This window comes from Pimephales promelas (genome assembly GCF_988280905.1).
Source record: "Pimephales promelas chromosome 3 unlocalized genomic scaffold, fPimPro1.hap1.1 SUPER_3_unloc_1, whole genome shotgun sequence".
NCBI lineage: Eukaryota > Metazoa > Chordata > Actinopteri > Cypriniformes > Leuciscidae > Pimephales > Pimephales promelas.
The window spans coordinates 570,001-580,000 of record NW_028297295.1 but is presented as its reverse complement, the minus strand read 5'-3'; the positions used below and the strand labels follow the sequence as shown (position 1 = coordinate 580,000).

Below are 10,000 nucleotides of genomic sequence, written 5' to 3'. Positions count from 1 at the left end.
CTCGTCTGATCTCGGAAGCTAAGCAGGGTCGGGCCTGGTTAGTACTTGGATGGGAGACCGCCTGGGAATACCAGGTGCTGTAAGCTTTATTGTTGGATGGGAGACCTAGTAAGCTTTATATGGTTTACTACCCTAATGTTCTAACCATTCAAAAAGCCCAATTTTGGCAGCAGATTTTGCTTACGGCCATACCACCTTGAGAACGCCCGAACTCGTCTGATCTCGGAAGCTAAGCAGGGTCGGGCCTGGTTAGTACTTGGATGGGAGACCGCCTGGGAATACCAGGTGCTGTAAGCTTTATTGTTGGATGGGAGACCTAGTAAGCTTTATATGGTTTACTACCCTAATGTTCTAACCATTCAAAAAGCCCAATTTTGGCAGCAGATTTCGCTTACGGCCATACCACCTTGAGAACGCCCGAACTCGTCTGATCTCGGAAGCTAAGCAGGGTCGGGCCTGGTTAGTACTTGGATGGGAGACCGCCTGGGAATACCAGGTGCTGTAAGCTTTATTGTTGGATGGGAGACCTAGTAAGCTTTATATGGTTTACTACCCTAATGTTCTAACCATTCAAATAGCCCAATTTTGGCAGCAGATTTCGCTTACGGCCATACCACCTTGAGAACGCCCGAACTCGTCTGATCTCGGAAGCTAAGCAGGGTCGGGCCTGGTTAGTACTTGGATGGGAGACCGCCTGGGAATACCAGGTGCTGTAAGCTTTATTGTTGGATGGGAGACCTAGTAAGCTTTATATGGTTTACTACCCTAATGTTCTAACCATTCAAATAGCCCAATTTTGGCAGCAGATTTTGCTTACGGCCATACCACCTTGAGAACGCCCGAACTCGTCTGATCTCGGAAGCAAAGCAGGGTCGGGCCTGGTTAGTACTTGGATGGGAGACCGCCTGGGAATACCAGGTGCTGTAAGCTTTATTGTTGGATGGGACACCTAGTAAGCTTTATATGGTTTACTACCCTAATGTTCTAACCATTCAAATAGCCCAATTTTGGCAGCAGATTTTGCTTACGGCCATACCACCTTGAGAACGCCCGAACTCGTCTGATCTCGGAAGCTAAGCAGGGTCGGGCCTGGTTAGTACTTGGATGGGAGACCGCCTGGGAATACCAGGTGCTGTAAGCTTTATTGTTGGATGGGAGACCTAGTAAGCTTTATATGGTTTACTACCCTAATGTTCTAACCATTCAAAAAGCCCAATTTTGGCAGCAGATTTTGCTTACGGCCATACCACCTTGAGAACGCCCGAACTCGTCTGATCTCGGAAGCTAAGCAGGGTCGGGCCTGGTTAGTACTTGGATGGGAGACCGCCTGGGAATACCAGGTGCTGTAAGCTTTATTGTTGGATGGGAGACCTAGTAAGCTTTATATGGTTTACTACCCTAATGTTCTAACCATTCAAATAGCCCAATTTTGGCAGCAGATTTTGCTTACGGCCATACCACCTTGAGAACGCCCGAACTCGTCTGATCTCGGAAGCTAAGCAGGGTCGGGCCTGGTTAGTACTTGGATGGGAGACCGCCTGGGAATACCAGGTGCTGTAAGCTTTATTGTTGGATGGGAGACCTAGTAAGCTTTATATGGTTTACTACCCTAATGTTCTAACCATTCAAAAAGCCCAATTTTGGCAGCAGATTTTGCTTACGGCCATACCACCTTGAGAACGCCCGAACTCGTCTGATCTCGGAAGCTAAGCAGGGTCGGGCCTGGTTAGTACTTGGATGGGAGACCGCCTGGGAATACCAGGTGCTGTAAGCTTTATTGTTTAAAAAAAAAAAAAAAAAAATAAGAGTCAATGAAATGGTTCAAAAATCCTAAATTGTCTTTTTTCCCCCTCAAAATGCCTGAAATCGTCTCTGAGTTTCTTCAGAAAGCCTGAAAGAGTCTCTTTTTTTTTTCTTCAAATAGCCCAATTTTGGCAGCAGATTTCGCTTACGGCCATACCACCTTGAGAACGCCCGAACTCGTCTGATCTCGGAAGCTAAGCAGGGTCGGGCCTGGTTAGTACTTGGATGGGAGACCGCCTGGGAATACCAGGTGCTGTAAGCTTTATTGTTGGATGGGAGACCTAGTAAGCTTTATATGGTTTACTACCCTAATGTTCTAACCATTCAAATAGCCCAATTTTGGCAGCAGATTTTGCTTACGGCCATACCACCTTGAGAACGCCCGAACTCGTCTGATCTCGGAAGCTAAGCAGGGTCGGGCCTGGTTAGTACTTGGATGGGAGACCGCCTGGGAATACCAGGTGCTGTAAGCTTTATTGTTGGATGGGAGACCTAGTAAGCTTTATATGGTTTACTACCCTAATGTTCTAACCATTCAAAAAGCCCAATTTTGGCAGCAGATTTTGCTTACGGCCATACCACCTTGAGAACGCCCGAACTCGTCTGATCTCGGAAGCTAAGCAGGGTCGGGCCTGGTTAGTACTTGGATGGGAGACCGCCTGGGAATACCAGGTGCTGTAAGCTTTATTGTTGGATGGGAGACCTAGTAAGCTTTATATGGTTTACTACCCTAATGTTCTAACCATTCAAAAAGCCCAATTTTGGCAGCAGATTTCGCTTACGGCCATACCACCTTGAGAACGCCCGAACTCGTCTGATCTCGGAAGCTAAGCAGGGTCGGGCCTGGTTAGTACTTGGATGGGAGACCGCCTGGGAATACCAGGTGCTGTAAGCTTTATTGTTGGATGGGAGACCTAGTAAGCTTTATATGGTTTACTACCCTAATGTTCTAACCATTCAAATAGCCCAATTTTGGCAGCAGATTTCGCTTACGGCCATACCACCTTGAGAACGCCCGAACTCGTCTGATCTCGGAAGCTAAGCAGGGTCGGGCCTGGTTAGTACTTGGATGGGAGACCGCCTGGGAATACCAGGTGCTGTAAGCTTTATTGTTGGATGGGAGACCTAGTAAGCTTTATATGGTTTACTACCCTAATGTTCTAACCATTCAAATAGCCCAATTTTGGCAGCAGATTTTGCTTACGGCCATACCACCTTGAGAACGCCCGAACTCGTCTGATCTCGGAAGCAAAGCAGGGTCGGGCCTGGTTAGTACTTGGATGGGAGACCGCCTGGGAATACCAGGTGCTGTAAGCTTTATTGTTGGATGGGACACCTAGTAAGCTTTATATGGTTTACTACCCTAATGTTCTAACCATTCAAAAAGCCCAATTTTGGCAGCAGATTTTGCTTACGGCCATACCACCTTGAGAACGCCCGAACTCGTCTGATCTCGGAAGCTAAGCAGGGTCGGGCCTGGTTAGTACTTGGATGGGAGACCGCCTGGGAATACCAGGTGCTGTAAGCTTTATTGTTTAAAAAAAAAAAAAAAAAAAAAAAGAGTCAATGAAATGGTTCAAAAATCCTAAATTGTCTTTTTTCCCCCTCAAAATGCCTGAAATCGTCTCTGAGTTTCTTCAGAAAGCCTGAAAGAGTCTCTTTTTTTTTTCTTCAAATAGCCCAATTTTGGCAGCAGATTTCGCTTACGGCCATACCACCTTGAGAACGCCCGAACTCGTCTGATCTCGGAAGCTAAGCAGGGTCGGGCCTGGTTAGTACTTGGATGGGAGACCGCCTGGGAATACCAGGTGCTGTAAGCTTTATTGTTGGATGGGAGACCTAGTAAGCTTTATATGGTTTACTACCCTAATGTTCTAACCATTCAAATAGCCCAATTTTGGCAGCAGATTTTGCTTACGGCCATACCACCTTGAGAACGCCCGAACTCGTCTGATCTCGGAAGCTAAGCAGGGTCGGGCCTGGTTAGTACTTGGATGGGAGACCGCCTGGGAATACCAGGTGCTGTAAGCTTTATTGTTGGATGGGAGACCTAGTAAGCTTTATATGGTTTACTACCCTAATGTTCTAACCATTCAAATAGCCCAATTTTGGCAGCAGATTTTGCTTACGGCCATACCACCTTGAGAACGCCCGAACTCGTCTGATCTCGGAAGCTAAGCAGGGTCGGGCCTGGTTAGTACTTGGATGGGAGACCGCCTGGGAATACCAGGTGCTGTAAGCTTTATTGTTTAAAAAAAAAAAAAAAAAAAAAAGAGTCAATGAAATAGTTCAAAAATCCTAAATTGTCTTTTTTCCCCCTCAAAATGCCTGAAATCGTCTCTGAGTTTCTTCAGAAAGCCTGAAAGAGTCTCTTTTTTTTTCTTCAAATAGCCCAATTTTGGCAGCAGATTTCGCTTACGGCCATACCACCTTGAGAACGCCCGAACTCGTCTGATCTCGGAAGCTAAGCAGGGTCGGGCCTGGTTAGTACTTGGATGGGAGACCGCCTGGGAATACCAGGTGCTGTAAGCTTTATTGTTGGATGGGAGACCTAGTAAGCTTTATATGGTTTACTACCCTAATGTTCTAACCATTCAAATAGCCCAATTTTGGCAGCAGATTTTGCTTACGGCCATACCACCTTGAGAACGCCCGAACTCGTCTGATCTCGGAAGCTAAGCAGGGTCGGGCCTGGTTAGTACTTGGATGGGAGACCGCCTGGGAATACCAGGTGCTGTAAGCTTTATTGTTGGATGGGAGACCTAGTAAGCTTTATATGGTTTACTACCCTAATGTTCTAACCATTCAAAAAGCCCAATTTTGGCAGCAGATTTTGCTTACGGCCATACCACCTTGAGAACGCCCGAACTCGTCTGATCTCGGAAGCTAAGCAGGGTCGGGCCTGGTTAGTACTTGGATGGGAGACCGCCTGGGAATACCAGGTGCTGTAAGCTTTATTGTTGGATGGGAGACCTAGTAAGCTTTATATGGTTTACTACCCTAATGTTCTAACCATTCAAAAAGCCCAATTTTGGCAGCAGATTTTGCTTACGGCCATACCACCTTGAGAACGCCCGAACTCGTCTGATCTCGGAAGCTAAGCAGGGTCGGGCCTGGTTAGTACTTGGATGGGAGACCGCCTGGGAATACCAGGTGCTGTAAGCTTTATTGTTTAAAAAAAAAAAAAAAAAAATAAGAGTCAATGAAATGGTTCAAAAATCCTAAATTGTCTTTTTTCCCCCTCAAAATGCCTGAAATCGTCTCTGAGTTTCTTCAGAAAGCCTGAAAGAGTCTCTTTTTTTTTTCTTCAAATAGCCCAATTTTGGCAGCAGATTTCGCTTACGGCCATACCACCTTGAGAACGCCCGAACTCGTCTGATCTCGGAAGCTAAGCAGGGTCGGGCCTGGTTAGTACTTGGATGGGAGACCGCCTGGGAATACCAGGTGCTGTAAGCTTTATTGTTGGATGGGAGACCTAGTAAGCTTTATATGGTTTACTACCCTAATGTTCTAACCATTCAAATAGCCCAATTTTGGCAGCAGATTTTGCTTACGGCCATACCACCTTGAGAACGCCCGAACTCGTCTGATCTCGGAAGCTAAGCAGGGTCGGGCCTGGTTAGTACTTGGATGGGAGACCGCCTGGGAATACCAGGTGCTGTAAGCTTTATTGTTGGATGGGAGACCTAGTAAGCTTTATATGGTTTACTACCCTAATGTTCTAACCATTCAAAAAGCCCAATTTTGGCAGCAGATTTTGCTTACGGCCATACCACCTTGAGAACGCCCGAACTCGTCTGATCTCGGAAGCTAAGCAGGGTCGGGCCTGGTTAGTACTTGGATGGGAGACCGCCTGGGAATACCAGGTGCTGTAAGCTTTATTGTTGGATGGGAGACCTAGTAAGCTTTATATGGTTTACTACCCTAATGTTCTAACCATTCAAAAAGCCCAATTTTGGCAGCAGATTTCGCTTACGGCCATACCACCTTGAGAACGCCCGAACTCGTCTGATCTCGGAAGCTAAGCAGGGTCGGGCCTGGTTAGTACTTGGATGGGAGACCGCCTGGGAATACCAGGTGCTGTAAGCTTTATTGTTGGATGGGAGACCTAGTAAGCTTTATATGGTTTACTACCCTAATGTTCTAACCATTCAAATAGCCCAATTTTGGCAGCAGATTTCGCTTACGGCCATACCACCTTGAGAACGCCCGAACTCGTCTGATCTCGGAAGCTAAGCAGGGTCGGGCCTGGTTAGTACTTGGATGGGAGACCGCCTGGGAATACCAGGTGCTGTAAGCTTTATTGTTGGATGGGAGACCTAGTAAGCTTTATATGGTTTACTACCCTAATGTTCTAACCATTCAAATAGCCCAATTTTGGCAGCAGATTTTGCTTACGGCCATACCACCTTGAGAACGCCCGAACTCGTCTGATCTCGGAAGCAAAGCAGGGTCGGGCCTGGTTAGTACTTGGATGGGAGACCGCCTGGGAATACCAGGTGCTGTAAGCTTTATTGTTGGATGGGACACCTAGTAAGCTTTATATGGTTTACTACCCTAATGTTCTAACCATTCAAATAGCCCAATTTTGGCAGCAGATTTTGCTTACGGCCATACCACCTTGAGAACGCCCGAACTCGTCTGATCTCGGAAGCTAAGCAGGGTCGGGCCTGGTTAGTACTTGGATGGGAGACCGCCTGGGAATACCAGGTGCTGTAAGCTTTATTGTTGGATGGGAGACCTAGTAAGCTTTATATGGTTTACTACCCTAATGTTCTAACCATTCAAAAAGCCCAATTTTGGCAGCAGATTTTGCTTACGGCCATACCACCTTGAGAACGCCCGAACTCGTCTGATCTCGGAAGCTAAGCAGGGTCGGGCCTGGTTAGTACTTGGATGGGAGACCGCCTGGGAATACCAGGTGCTGTAAGCTTTATTGTTGGATGGGAGACCTAGTAAGCTTTATATGGTTTACTACCCTAATGTTCTAACCATTCAAATAGCCCAATTTTGGCAGCAGATTTTGCTTACGGCCATACCACCTTGAGAACGCCCGAACTCGTCTGATCTCGGAAGCTAAGCAGGGTCGGGCCTGGTTAGTACTTGGATGGGAGACCGCCTGGGAATACCAGGTGCTGTAAGCTTTATTGTTGGATGGGAGACCTAGTAAGCTTTATATGGTTTACTACCCTAATGTTCTAACCATTCAAATAGCCCAATTTTGGCAGCAGATTTTGCTTACGGCCATACCACCTTGAGAACGCCCGAACTCGTCTGATCTCGGAAGCTAAGCAGGGTCGGGCCTGGTTAGTACTTGGATGGGAGACCGCCTGGGAATACCAGGTGCTGTAAGCTTTATTGTTTAAAAAAAAAAAAAAAAAAATAAGAGTCAATGAAATGGTTCAAAAATCCTAAATTGTCTTTTTTCCCCCTCAAAATGCCTGAAATCGTCTCTGAGTTTCTTCAGAAAGCCTGAAAGAGTCTCTTTTTTTTTTCTTCAAATAGCCCAATTTTGGCAGCAGATTTCGCTTACGGCCATACCACCTTGAGAACGCCCGAACTCGTCTGATCTCGGAAGCTAAGCAGGGTCGGGCCTGGTTAGTACTTGGATGGGAGACCGCCTGGGAATACCAGGTGCTGTAAGCTTTATTGTTGGATGGGAGACCTAGTAAGCTTTATATGGTTTACTACCCTAATGTTCTAACCATTCAAATAGCCCAATTTTGGCAGCAGATTTTGCTTACGGCCATACCACCTTGAGAACGCCCGAACTCGTCTGATCTCGGAAGCTAAGCAGGGTCGGGCCTGGTTAGTACTTGGATGGGAGACCGCCTGGGAATACCAGGTGCTGTAAGCTTTATTGTTGGATGGGAGACCTAGTAAGCTTTATATGGTTTACTACCCTAATGTTCTAACCATTCAAAAAGCCCAATTTTGGCAGCAGATTTTGCTTACGGCCATACCACCTTGAGAACGCCCGAACTCGTCTGATCTCGGAAGCTAAGCAGGGTCGGGCCTGGTTAGTACTTGGATGGGAGACCGCCTGGGAATACCAGGTGCTGTAAGCTTTATTGTTGGATGGGAGACCTAGTAAGCTTTATATGGTTTACTACCCTAATGTTCTAACCATTCAAAAAGCCCAATTTTGGCAGCAGATTTCGCTTACGGCCATACCACCTTGAGAACGCCCGAACTCGTCTGATCTCGGAAGCTAAGCAGGGTCGGGCCTGGTTAGTACTTGGATGGGAGACCGCCTGGGAATACCAGGTGCTGTAAGCTTTATTGTTGGATGGGAGACCTAGTAAGCTTTATATGGTTTACTACCCTAATGTTCTAACCATTCAAATAGCCCAATTTTGGCAGCAGATTTCGCTTACGGCCATACCACCTTGAGAACGCCCGAACTCGTCTGATCTCGGAAGCTAAGCAGGGTCGGGCCTGGTTAGTACTTGGATGGGAGACCGCCTGGGAATACCAGGTGCTGTAAGCTTTATTGTTGGATGGGAGACCTAGTAAGCTTTATATGGTTTACTACCCTAATGTTCTAACCATTCAAATAGCCCAATTTTGGCAGCAGATTTTGCTTACGGCCATACCACCTTGAGAACGCCCGAACTCGTCTGATCTCGGAAGCAAAGCAGGGTCGGGCCTGGTTAGTACTTGGATGGGAGACCGCCTGGGAATACCAGGTGCTGTAAGCTTTATTGTTGGATGGGACACCTAGTAAGCTTTATATGGTTTACTACCCTAATGTTCTAACCATTCAAAAAGCCCAATTTTGGCAGCAGATTTTGCTTACGGCCATACCACCTTGAGAACGCCCGAACTCGTCTGATCTCGGAAGCTAAGCAGGGTCGGGCCTGGTTAGTACTTGGATGGGAGACCGCCTGGGAATACCAGGTGCTGTAAGCTTTATTGTTTAAAAAAAAAAAAAAAAAAAAAAAGAGTCAATGAAATGGTTCAAAAATCCTAAATTGTCTTTTTTCCCCCTCAAAATGCCTGAAATCGTCTCTGAGTTTCTTCAGAAAGCCTGAAAGAGTCTCTTTTTTTTTTCTTCAAATAGCCCAATTTTGGCAGCAGATTTCGCTTACGGCCATACCACCTTGAGAACGCCCGAACTCGTCTGATCTCGGAAGCTAAGCAGGGTCGGGCCTGGTTAGTACTTGGATGGGAGACCGCCTGGGAATACCAGGTGCTGTAAGCTTTATTGTTGGATGGGAGACCTAGTAAGCTTTATATGGTTTACTACCCTAATGTTCTAACCATTCAAATAGCCCAATTTTGGCAGCAGATTTTGCTTACGGCCATACCACCTTGAGAACGCCCGAACTCGTCTGATCTCGGAAGCTAAGCAGGGTCGGGCCTGGTTAGTACTTGGATGGGAGACCGCCTGGGAATACCAGGTGCTGTAAGCTTTATTGTTGGATGGGAGACCTAGTAAGCTTTATATGGTTTACTACCCTAATGTTCTAACCATTCAAATAGCCCAATTTTGGCAGCAGATTTTGCTTACGGCCATACCACCTTGAGAACGCCCGAACTCGTCTGATCTCGGAAGCTAAGCAGGGTCGGGCCTGGTTAGTACTTGGATGGGAGACCGCCTGGGAATACCAGGTGCTGTAAGCTTTATTGTTTAAAAAAAAAAAAAAAAAAAAAAGAGTCAATGAAATAGTTCAAAAATCCTAAATTGTCTTTTTTCCCCCTCAAAATGCCTGAAATCGTCTCTGAGTTTCTTCAGAAAGCCTGAAAGAGTCTCTTTTTTTTTCTTCAAATAGCCCAATTTTGGCAGCAGATTTCGCTTACGGCCATACCACCTTGAGAACGCCCGAACTCGTCTGATCTCGGAAGCTAAGCAGGGTCGGGCCTGGTTAGTACTTGGATGGGAGACCGCCTGGGAATACCAGGTGCTGTAAGCTTTATTGTTGGATGGGAGACCTAGTAAGCTTTATATGGTTTACTACCCTAATGTTCTAACCATTCAAATAGCCCAATTTTGGCAGCAGATTTTGCTTACGGCCATACCACCTTGAGAACGCCCGAACTCGTCTGATCTCGGAAGCTAAGCAGGGTCGGGCCTGGTTAGTACTTGGATGGGAGACCGCCTGGGAATACCAGGTGCTGTAAGCTTTATTGTTGGATGGGAGACCTAGTAAGCTTTATATGGTTTACTACCCTAATGTTCTAACCATTCAAAAAG

General features: G+C 46.6%; 45 non-coding genes across 45 annotated transcripts in view; all 45 read left to right on the top strand.

Moving 5' to 3' along the window:
- The window catches only part of LOC148964432 (5S ribosomal RNA), a 119-nt gene extending 33 nt beyond the window's left edge, over positions 1-86 (top strand). The window contains exon 1 of the ribosomal RNA XR_016152681.1: positions 1-86. This exon is cut by the window's left edge and continues 33 nt beyond it. This is a non-coding gene — a ribosomal RNA (5S ribosomal RNA).
- Positions 87-178: 92 nt separating this feature from the next.
- LOC148964431 (5S ribosomal RNA) lies at positions 179-297 on the top strand. Its single transcript, XR_016152680.1, has one exon. It is a non-coding gene; the product is annotated as a 5S ribosomal RNA (ribosomal RNA).
- A 92-nt stretch (positions 298-389) lies between these two features.
- Positions 390-508, top strand: LOC148964430 (5S ribosomal RNA). The gene has a single exon (XR_016152679.1). It is a non-coding gene; the product is annotated as a 5S ribosomal RNA (ribosomal RNA).
- A 92-nt stretch (positions 509-600) lies between these two features.
- On the top strand, positions 601-719 carry LOC148964429 (5S ribosomal RNA). The gene has a single exon (XR_016152677.1). It is a non-coding gene; the product is annotated as a 5S ribosomal RNA (ribosomal RNA).
- Positions 720-811: 92 nt separating this feature from the next.
- On the top strand, positions 812-930 carry LOC148964428 (5S ribosomal RNA). Its single transcript, XR_016153294.1, has one exon. It is a non-coding gene; the product is annotated as a 5S ribosomal RNA (ribosomal RNA).
- A 92-nt stretch (positions 931-1,022) lies between these two features.
- On the top strand, positions 1,023-1,141 carry LOC148964427 (5S ribosomal RNA). The gene has a single exon (XR_016152676.1). It is a non-coding gene; the product is annotated as a 5S ribosomal RNA (ribosomal RNA).
- A 92-nt stretch (positions 1,142-1,233) lies between these two features.
- On the top strand, positions 1,234-1,352 carry LOC148964426 (5S ribosomal RNA). The gene has a single exon (XR_016152675.1). It is a non-coding gene; the product is annotated as a 5S ribosomal RNA (ribosomal RNA).
- A 92-nt stretch (positions 1,353-1,444) lies between these two features.
- On the top strand, positions 1,445-1,563 carry LOC148964425 (5S ribosomal RNA). The gene has a single exon (XR_016152674.1). It is a non-coding gene; the product is annotated as a 5S ribosomal RNA (ribosomal RNA).
- Positions 1,564-1,655: 92 nt separating this feature from the next.
- Positions 1,656-1,774, top strand: LOC148964424 (5S ribosomal RNA). Its single transcript, XR_016152673.1, has one exon. It is a non-coding gene; the product is annotated as a 5S ribosomal RNA (ribosomal RNA).
- Positions 1,775-1,946: 172 nt separating this feature from the next.
- Positions 1,947-2,065, top strand: LOC148964423 (5S ribosomal RNA). The gene has a single exon (XR_016152672.1). It is a non-coding gene; the product is annotated as a 5S ribosomal RNA (ribosomal RNA).
- Positions 2,066-2,157: 92 nt separating this feature from the next.
- On the top strand, positions 2,158-2,276 carry LOC148964422 (5S ribosomal RNA). Its single transcript, XR_016152671.1, has one exon. It is a non-coding gene; the product is annotated as a 5S ribosomal RNA (ribosomal RNA).
- A 92-nt stretch (positions 2,277-2,368) lies between these two features.
- On the top strand, positions 2,369-2,487 carry LOC148964421 (5S ribosomal RNA). The gene has a single exon (XR_016152670.1). It is a non-coding gene; the product is annotated as a 5S ribosomal RNA (ribosomal RNA).
- A 92-nt stretch (positions 2,488-2,579) lies between these two features.
- Positions 2,580-2,698, top strand: LOC148964420 (5S ribosomal RNA). The gene has a single exon (XR_016152669.1). It is a non-coding gene; the product is annotated as a 5S ribosomal RNA (ribosomal RNA).
- Positions 2,699-2,790: 92 nt separating this feature from the next.
- LOC148964419 (5S ribosomal RNA) lies at positions 2,791-2,909 on the top strand. The gene has a single exon (XR_016152668.1). It is a non-coding gene; the product is annotated as a 5S ribosomal RNA (ribosomal RNA).
- Positions 2,910-3,001: 92 nt separating this feature from the next.
- Positions 3,002-3,120, top strand: LOC148964418 (5S ribosomal RNA). The gene has a single exon (XR_016153293.1). It is a non-coding gene; the product is annotated as a 5S ribosomal RNA (ribosomal RNA).
- Positions 3,121-3,212: 92 nt separating this feature from the next.
- Positions 3,213-3,331, top strand: LOC148964417 (5S ribosomal RNA). Its single transcript, XR_016152666.1, has one exon. It is a non-coding gene; the product is annotated as a 5S ribosomal RNA (ribosomal RNA).
- A 173-nt stretch (positions 3,332-3,504) lies between these two features.
- Positions 3,505-3,623, top strand: LOC148964416 (5S ribosomal RNA). Its single transcript, XR_016152665.1, has one exon. It is a non-coding gene; the product is annotated as a 5S ribosomal RNA (ribosomal RNA).
- A 92-nt stretch (positions 3,624-3,715) lies between these two features.
- LOC148964415 (5S ribosomal RNA) lies at positions 3,716-3,834 on the top strand. Its single transcript, XR_016152664.1, has one exon. It is a non-coding gene; the product is annotated as a 5S ribosomal RNA (ribosomal RNA).
- A 92-nt stretch (positions 3,835-3,926) lies between these two features.
- On the top strand, positions 3,927-4,045 carry LOC148964414 (5S ribosomal RNA). The gene has a single exon (XR_016152663.1). It is a non-coding gene; the product is annotated as a 5S ribosomal RNA (ribosomal RNA).
- A 171-nt stretch (positions 4,046-4,216) lies between these two features.
- LOC148964413 (5S ribosomal RNA) lies at positions 4,217-4,335 on the top strand. The gene has a single exon (XR_016152662.1). It is a non-coding gene; the product is annotated as a 5S ribosomal RNA (ribosomal RNA).
- Positions 4,336-4,427: 92 nt separating this feature from the next.
- LOC148964412 (5S ribosomal RNA) lies at positions 4,428-4,546 on the top strand. Its single transcript, XR_016152661.1, has one exon. It is a non-coding gene; the product is annotated as a 5S ribosomal RNA (ribosomal RNA).
- Positions 4,547-4,638: 92 nt separating this feature from the next.
- LOC148964411 (5S ribosomal RNA) lies at positions 4,639-4,757 on the top strand. The gene has a single exon (XR_016152660.1). It is a non-coding gene; the product is annotated as a 5S ribosomal RNA (ribosomal RNA).
- Positions 4,758-4,849: 92 nt separating this feature from the next.
- On the top strand, positions 4,850-4,968 carry LOC148964410 (5S ribosomal RNA). Its single transcript, XR_016152659.1, has one exon. It is a non-coding gene; the product is annotated as a 5S ribosomal RNA (ribosomal RNA).
- Positions 4,969-5,140: 172 nt separating this feature from the next.
- On the top strand, positions 5,141-5,259 carry LOC148964409 (5S ribosomal RNA). Its single transcript, XR_016152658.1, has one exon. It is a non-coding gene; the product is annotated as a 5S ribosomal RNA (ribosomal RNA).
- A 92-nt stretch (positions 5,260-5,351) lies between these two features.
- On the top strand, positions 5,352-5,470 carry LOC148964408 (5S ribosomal RNA). Its single transcript, XR_016152657.1, has one exon. It is a non-coding gene; the product is annotated as a 5S ribosomal RNA (ribosomal RNA).
- A 92-nt stretch (positions 5,471-5,562) lies between these two features.
- LOC148964407 (5S ribosomal RNA) lies at positions 5,563-5,681 on the top strand. The gene has a single exon (XR_016152655.1). It is a non-coding gene; the product is annotated as a 5S ribosomal RNA (ribosomal RNA).
- Positions 5,682-5,773: 92 nt separating this feature from the next.
- On the top strand, positions 5,774-5,892 carry LOC148964406 (5S ribosomal RNA). The gene has a single exon (XR_016152654.1). It is a non-coding gene; the product is annotated as a 5S ribosomal RNA (ribosomal RNA).
- Positions 5,893-5,984: 92 nt separating this feature from the next.
- LOC148964405 (5S ribosomal RNA) lies at positions 5,985-6,103 on the top strand. Its single transcript, XR_016152653.1, has one exon. It is a non-coding gene; the product is annotated as a 5S ribosomal RNA (ribosomal RNA).
- A 92-nt stretch (positions 6,104-6,195) lies between these two features.
- LOC148964404 (5S ribosomal RNA) lies at positions 6,196-6,314 on the top strand. The gene has a single exon (XR_016153292.1). It is a non-coding gene; the product is annotated as a 5S ribosomal RNA (ribosomal RNA).
- Positions 6,315-6,406: 92 nt separating this feature from the next.
- LOC148964403 (5S ribosomal RNA) lies at positions 6,407-6,525 on the top strand. The gene has a single exon (XR_016152652.1). It is a non-coding gene; the product is annotated as a 5S ribosomal RNA (ribosomal RNA).
- Positions 6,526-6,617: 92 nt separating this feature from the next.
- LOC148964402 (5S ribosomal RNA) lies at positions 6,618-6,736 on the top strand. The gene has a single exon (XR_016152651.1). It is a non-coding gene; the product is annotated as a 5S ribosomal RNA (ribosomal RNA).
- A 92-nt stretch (positions 6,737-6,828) lies between these two features.
- On the top strand, positions 6,829-6,947 carry LOC148964401 (5S ribosomal RNA). Its single transcript, XR_016152650.1, has one exon. It is a non-coding gene; the product is annotated as a 5S ribosomal RNA (ribosomal RNA).
- A 92-nt stretch (positions 6,948-7,039) lies between these two features.
- LOC148964400 (5S ribosomal RNA) lies at positions 7,040-7,158 on the top strand. The gene has a single exon (XR_016152649.1). It is a non-coding gene; the product is annotated as a 5S ribosomal RNA (ribosomal RNA).
- A 172-nt stretch (positions 7,159-7,330) lies between these two features.
- On the top strand, positions 7,331-7,449 carry LOC148964399 (5S ribosomal RNA). Its single transcript, XR_016152648.1, has one exon. It is a non-coding gene; the product is annotated as a 5S ribosomal RNA (ribosomal RNA).
- Positions 7,450-7,541: 92 nt separating this feature from the next.
- Positions 7,542-7,660, top strand: LOC148964398 (5S ribosomal RNA). The gene has a single exon (XR_016152647.1). It is a non-coding gene; the product is annotated as a 5S ribosomal RNA (ribosomal RNA).
- A 92-nt stretch (positions 7,661-7,752) lies between these two features.
- LOC148964397 (5S ribosomal RNA) lies at positions 7,753-7,871 on the top strand. The gene has a single exon (XR_016152646.1). It is a non-coding gene; the product is annotated as a 5S ribosomal RNA (ribosomal RNA).
- A 92-nt stretch (positions 7,872-7,963) lies between these two features.
- Positions 7,964-8,082, top strand: LOC148964396 (5S ribosomal RNA). The gene has a single exon (XR_016152644.1). It is a non-coding gene; the product is annotated as a 5S ribosomal RNA (ribosomal RNA).
- A 92-nt stretch (positions 8,083-8,174) lies between these two features.
- LOC148964395 (5S ribosomal RNA) lies at positions 8,175-8,293 on the top strand. Its single transcript, XR_016152643.1, has one exon. It is a non-coding gene; the product is annotated as a 5S ribosomal RNA (ribosomal RNA).
- A 92-nt stretch (positions 8,294-8,385) lies between these two features.
- On the top strand, positions 8,386-8,504 carry LOC148964394 (5S ribosomal RNA). The gene has a single exon (XR_016153291.1). It is a non-coding gene; the product is annotated as a 5S ribosomal RNA (ribosomal RNA).
- A 92-nt stretch (positions 8,505-8,596) lies between these two features.
- LOC148964393 (5S ribosomal RNA) lies at positions 8,597-8,715 on the top strand. The gene has a single exon (XR_016152642.1). It is a non-coding gene; the product is annotated as a 5S ribosomal RNA (ribosomal RNA).
- Positions 8,716-8,888: 173 nt separating this feature from the next.
- Positions 8,889-9,007, top strand: LOC148964392 (5S ribosomal RNA). Its single transcript, XR_016152641.1, has one exon. It is a non-coding gene; the product is annotated as a 5S ribosomal RNA (ribosomal RNA).
- Positions 9,008-9,099: 92 nt separating this feature from the next.
- On the top strand, positions 9,100-9,218 carry LOC148964391 (5S ribosomal RNA). The gene has a single exon (XR_016152640.1). It is a non-coding gene; the product is annotated as a 5S ribosomal RNA (ribosomal RNA).
- A 92-nt stretch (positions 9,219-9,310) lies between these two features.
- Positions 9,311-9,429, top strand: LOC148964390 (5S ribosomal RNA). Its single transcript, XR_016152638.1, has one exon. It is a non-coding gene; the product is annotated as a 5S ribosomal RNA (ribosomal RNA).
- A 171-nt stretch (positions 9,430-9,600) lies between these two features.
- Positions 9,601-9,719, top strand: LOC148964389 (5S ribosomal RNA). Its single transcript, XR_016152637.1, has one exon. It is a non-coding gene; the product is annotated as a 5S ribosomal RNA (ribosomal RNA).
- A 92-nt stretch (positions 9,720-9,811) lies between these two features.
- LOC148964388 (5S ribosomal RNA) lies at positions 9,812-9,930 on the top strand. Its single transcript, XR_016152636.1, has one exon. It is a non-coding gene; the product is annotated as a 5S ribosomal RNA (ribosomal RNA).
- Positions 9,931-10,000: the final 70 nt, after the last annotated feature.